A 6,339-nucleotide genomic window follows, 5' to 3' on the forward strand; every position below is an offset into this window, starting at 1 on the left:
AAGTAGCCTTTGTAATTTAGCATAGTTTTGATGAGCATTGCTATATTCTTGAGTTCCACAATAGAAGTCTATGCAATTTAAACAAGGCTTCTTAATTTACCATAGTTTTGATGAGCATTGTTTCATTCTTGAGTTCCACAATAGAAGTCTATGCAATTTAAAGAAGGCTTCTTAATTTACCATAGCTTTGATGAGCATTGTTTAATTCTAGAGTTGCACAATAGAAGTAGCCTTCGTAATTTAGCATAGTTTTGATGACCATTGTTTTATTCTTGAGTTCCACAATAGAAGTCTATGCAATTTAAACAAGGCTTTGATGAGCATTGTTTCATTCTTGAGTTCCACAATAGAGTTCTATGCAATTTAAGCAAAGCTTTGATGAGCACTGTTTAATTCTTGAGTTCCACAATTGAATTCGATGCAATTTAAGCAAAACTTTGACGAGGATTGTTTAATTCATGAGTTCCATAATAGAAGTCTATGTAACTTGCAATGCTTTGATGCGCATTGCTTAATACTTGAGTTCCACAATAGAAGTGTATCCAATGTAGCAAAGCTATAATGAGCGTCGTTTAATTCTTGAGTTCCACATTAGAAGTCTACGCAATATAAGAAAAGTTTTGATGAGCATTGTTTGATTTATTAGTTCCACGAAGTCTATGCAATTTAGCAAAGCTTTGATGAGCATTATTTCATTCTTGAGTTCCACATTGGAAGTCTATGCAATTTAGCAAAGCATTGATGAGCATTGTTTAATGAATTCCACAATAGAAGTAACCTTTGCAATTTAGCAAAGATTTGATGAGCATTGTTTAATTCTTTAGTTCCACAATAGAAGTGTATGCACTTTAAGCAAAGCTTTGATGAGCGTTGTTTCATTCTTGCTACAATAGAAGTCTATGCAATATAGCAAAGCTTTGATGAGTATTGTTTATCTCTTGAGTTCCACAACAGAAGTCTATGCAATTTAAGCAAAGCTTTGTGTGCATTGTCTAATTTTCGAGTTCCACAATAGAAGTCAACGCAATTTAGCAACGCTTTGATGAGCATTGTTTAGATCTTGTGTTCCATAATAGAATTCTATGCAATTTAAGCAAATCATTGATGAGGATTGTTTAAATCTTGAGTTCCACAATAGAAGTATATGTAACTTAGCAAAGCTTTGATGATCATTGTTTAATACTTGAGTTCCATAATAGAAGTCTATGCAATTTACCAAAGCTTTGATAAGCATCGTTTAATTCTTGAGTTCCACAATAGAAGTCTATGCAATTTAAGCAAGTCTTTGATGAACAGTGTTTGATTCTTGAGTTCCACAATAGAAGTCTTTGCAATTTAGCAAAGCTTTGACGAGCATTGTTTCATTCTTGGGTTCCACATTAGAGGTCTATGCAATTTAACAAAGCATTGATGAGCATTGTTTAATTGTTGAGCTCAACAATAGAAATGTATACACTTTAAACAAAGCTTTGATGAGGATTGTTTCATTCTTGAGTTCCACATTATAAGTCTATGCAATTTAGCAAAGCTTTGATGAGCATAGTTTAATTCTTGGGTTCCACAACAGAAGTAGTCTTCGCAATTTAGCAAAGCTTTGATGACCGTTGTTTAATTCTTGTGTTCCACAATAAAAGTCTGTGCAATTTAATCAAAGCTTTGATGAGCATTGCTTCATTCTAGTGTTCCACAATAGAAGTCTATGGAATTTAAGAATGTTTTGATGAGCATTGTTTAATTCTTGAGTTGCACAATAGAAGTAGCCTTCGTAATTTAGTATAAGTTTGATGAGCCTTGTTTAATTCTTGAGTTCCATAATAAAAGTCAGTGCAATTATAGAAAAGCTTTGATGAGCATTGTTTCATTCTTGAGTTCCACATTGTAAGTCTATGCAATTTAGAAATGCTTTGATGAGCATTGTTTAATTCTAGAGTTGCACAATAGAAGTAGCCTTCGTAATTTAGCATAGTTTTGATGAGCATTGGTTAATTCAAGAGTTGCACAATAGAAGTAGCCTTTGTAATTTAGCATAGTTTTGATGAGCATTGCTATATTCTTGAGTTCCACAATAGAAGTCTATGCAATTTAAACAAGGCTTCTTAATTTACCATAGTTTTGATGAGCATTGTTTCATTCTTGAGTTCCACAATAGAAGTCTATGCAATTTAAAGAAGGCTTCTTAATTTACCATAGCTTTGATGAGCATTGTTTAATTCTAGAGTTGCACAATAGAAGTAGCCTTCGTAATTTAGCATAGTTTTGATGAGCATTGTTTTGTTCTTGAGTTCCACAATAGAAGTCTATGCAATTTAAACAAGGCTTTGATGAGCATTGTTTCATTCTTGAGTTCCACAATAGAGTTCTATGCAATTTAAGCAAAGCTTTGATGAGCACTGTTTAATTCTTGAGTTCCACAATTGAATTCGATGCAATTTAAGCAAAACTTCTTCGTGAAGCATTAAGAAACATCCAAGAAGGTGGAAATCGAAGGCAACCCCGCCGTGGTGAACATAGGGTTGTGGAAGAATTCAAGGTGTCTGAATTGCCTGAATTTGTTGGTGGAACTGATCCTGAACGCTACTTGGAGTGGGAAAGGAAGATTGAAAGAATGTTCGAGTTCAAAGAAGTGGATGATGAAAAAAGCTGCAAGTATGCCATTCTCAAGCTAAGTGGTGGTGCTTCATTGTGGTTTGAAGGGCTTAAGGCCAAGAGAACCCGTGAAGGCAAAGAAAAAATTTGTTCTTGGCTTTCTCTAAAACGAAAGCTAAGAAAGAGATATGTTCCTTCTACTCATAGAATTGCCACTTACAAGAAGATTGCTGATTTGAGGCAAGGAAAAATGAGTGTTGGAGAATACATTGATGAATTTGAGAAGTTGTCCTTGATGGGGGATATTGAAGAAATTGAAGAACAAAAAATGACTCGTTTTCTAAAAGGGTTGAACTACAACATTGCCAATGTTGTGGAGTTATATCCTTATGCTGATTTTGGAACTCTTTGTGGTTTGTGTTTGAAGTTGGAGGGGCAGGCCAAAGCACGTTATGGTGGGAGTTCAAGTTCAAGTCTCGAAAGTCCCAAGTCAAAGTCGTGGTCCAAGCCCGAGTCTAGCAATAGACAAAATTCTGTTTCTACTCCTTCTGGTTCTAGTAGTGTTCCCGTTGCTCCTAAACTTACTAGTGGTACCAAAGAAACTAGTTTGGCGAAAATTAGATGTTTCAAGTGTCAAGGTTTTGGTCATTACCAAAATGCTTGTCCAAACAAAAGGGTGGTGACTTTAAGGGAGGCCATTGAATGTCGTGAAGAGTTGGAGGAAGAAGAGAGGTTGGCGGGTATTTTTTATGATACACAACAAGAAGAGGAAGAAGAGGAGGAGGTAGAGTATGAAGCACCGGTGTATGATACAGTTTTGGTGCTTAGAACCCTTAAAACTCAAGGGGTTCAAACCGTGGCTGATATGGATCAACGAGACCAATTGTTTCACACCAAATGTTTGGTTAGAAACAAGTGGTGTAGTTTGATTATTGATGGTGGAAGTTGTACTAATGTTGCTTCTAATGAAATGGTGATCAAATTGGGTTTGTCTACTACAAACCACCCAAAACCATATGTTCTTCATTGGTTGGATGATGGAAGCAAAATAAAGGTGACAAAACAGGTTAGAGTTGGTCTAACCATGGGGTCTTATGAAGATGAAGTGTTGTGTGATGTTATTCCTATGGATGCATGTCATATTTTGTTGGGGCGTCCTTGGCAATTTGATAGGGACGTGTTACATAGAGGGAGGAGCAATGAATATGAGTTGAAACACAATAATAAAAAATTGTGTTAAAACCCATGTCCCCAACGGCCATAAGGTCCATGAATTCTAAACAAGTAAAAAAACCTAATCTTTCTATGTTTGCTAGTGAAAGGGAGGTGGAGCAAGTTCTTGACAAAGGTGATGTTATCTACATGCTTGTGGCCAAAGAGCATGCAAAGGTGGAGAAGATGGTGCATGGAGAAAACGCTATTGCTGATTTGCTTTTGGAGTTTCAAGATGTGTTTCCAAGCGAATTACCACCGGGTTTGCCTCCAATCCGTGGTATCGAACACCAAATTGACCTTATTCCGGGTGCTCCTTTGCCCAATAAAGCCGCCTATAGATGTAATCCGGAGGTGACAAAAGAGTTGCAAAAACAAATTGATGAACTCATGAAAATGGGTTATGTTCGTGAAAGCCTAAGTCCTTGTGCTGTTCCAGTTTTGTTGGTTCCAAAAAAAGATGGTTCTTGGAGGATGTGTGTTGATAGTAGGGCCGTTAATAACATCACCATAAAATACCGATTTCCTATTCCTAGAATTGATGATTTGTTGGACGAGTTGCATGGTTCTATTGTGTTCTCAAAAATTGATTTGAGAAGTGGTTACCATCAAATTCGTATGCGTGAAGGGGATGAATGGAAAACAGCCTTTAAAACTAAACATGGCTTGTATGAATGGACCGTGATGCCTTTCGGTCTAACTAATGCACCTAGCACTTTCATGCGACTAATGAATGAAGTGCTAAAATCTTTTTTGGGCAGGTTTGTGGTTGTGTACCTTGATGATATCTTGGTATATAGCAAGAGCTTGGAGGATCATTTGGTGCACTTAAAATAGGTTTTCGAGACGCTTAGAGCTCAAAAACTCTATGGGAAGCAAGAAAAATGTTCGTTTTTGGTGGAAGAAGTGGCATTTTTGGGTTTTGTGGTGTCAAGAAATGGCGTGTCCGTGGACCCATCCAAGACTGAAGCAATCAAGTCATGGCCTATTCCTACTAATATTTCTGAAGTTAGATCATTTCATGGTCTTGCTTCTTTCTATAGAAGATTTGTTCGTGATTTTAGCACCATTGCAAGTCCCATAACAGGTTGTTTGAAGAAAGGAGTCTTTGCATGGGGAGAAGAAGCTCAAAAGGCATTTGAGAAACTCAAGGCATTGTTGTGTGATGCTCCTATTTTGGCTCTTCCTGATTTTTCTCAACCATTTGAAGTGGAGTGTGATGCAAGTGGAGTTGGTATTGGGGCTGTTTTGATCCAATCCAAACGTCCTATTGCTTATTTTTCTGAAAAGTTGGGTGGTGCTCGTTTGAATTATTGCACTTATGATAAGGAGTTTTATGCTATTGTCCGTGCTTTAGATCATTGGAGTCATTATTTGCGTGCAAATCATTTTATTTTGCATTCTGATCATGAATCCTTAAAGTACATCAATGGGCAACAAAAGTTGAGCACAAGACATGCAAAGTGGGTGGAGTTCTTGCAATCCTTTCATTTCTCATGCAAATACAAGGATGGTAGAAGCAATGTGGTGGCTGATGCACTCTCGAGGCGTTACTCGTTGTTGGTGACTTTGGATGTTCGTTTCTTGGGATTTGAAACTCTAAAGGACCATTATCAATCTGATATGGACTTTGGAGATATGTTTTTGAAATGTGCAGGTGGTCCTAATGGTGAATTTGTGATTCAAGATGGCTTTCTATTCAAAGGCAATCGCCTTTGTGTCCCAAAACATGCAATACGGGAGTTGTTGATTCGTGAAGCTCATGGCGGTGGTTTGGCTGGTCATTTTGGCATTACCAAAACTTTGCAGGTGCTTAAAGAACATTTCTTTTGGCCGAAGATGTTGGGGGATGTAACCAACATAGTGGGCAAGTGTGTTACATGTCATATGGCAAAAACAACTTTCAAGCATGGTGTTTACACTCCTTTGCCGGTTCCTATTCGTCCTTGGGAAGATGTGTCCATGGATTTCATTATGGCTTTGCCTAGAACTCAAAGGGGGAAGGATTCCATTATGGTGGTGGTGGATAGGTTTTCAAAAATGGCTCACTTTGTGCCATGTCATAAAACAAATGATGCCTCTAACGTGGCTGATTTGTACTTTAAAGAGGTGGTTCGTTTGCATGGTATTCCTAAAACAATTGTTTCTGATAGGGATTCCAAGTTTCTAAGTTACTTTTGGAACACTTTGTGGAGGAAAGTCGGTACTAAGTTACTTTTTAGTACATCCCATCATCCACAAACGGATGGGCAAACGGAGGTGACTAATAGAACTTTGGGTGCTTTGTTGAGAGGGTTGGTTAGCAAAACTCAAAAAGATTGGGACATCAAACTTGCACATGCTGAATTTGCCTATAATCGTTCTCCTACTTATGCTACAGGTCACTCTCCTTTTGAGGTGGTGTATGGTGTGAATCCTTACATGCCTTTGGATTTGATTCCATTGCCAAAGGATGAATTGGTTCACAAGGATGCTAATGACAAGTTGAAGGCTATGATGAAACTACACCAACAAGTTCGTGAGAAGATTGAAGCCGTGAAT

At 37.6% G+C, this 6,339-nt stretch overlaps 1 pseudogene; it reads left to right on the forward strand.

The window, feature by feature from the left end:
* LOC145064522 (uncharacterized) overlaps positions 1 to 3,826 on the forward strand; it is an 87,134-nt pseudogene extending 83,308 nt beyond the window's left edge.
* Positions 3,827 to 6,339: the final 2,513 nt, after the last annotated feature.

This window comes from Lactuca serriola, chromosome 1 (assembly GCF_051521515.1).
Source record: "Lactuca serriola cultivar US96UC23 chromosome 1, Lser_US96UC23_V15, whole genome shotgun sequence".
NCBI classification, from domain to species: domain Eukaryota; kingdom Viridiplantae; phylum Streptophyta; class Magnoliopsida; order Asterales; family Asteraceae; genus Lactuca; species Lactuca serriola.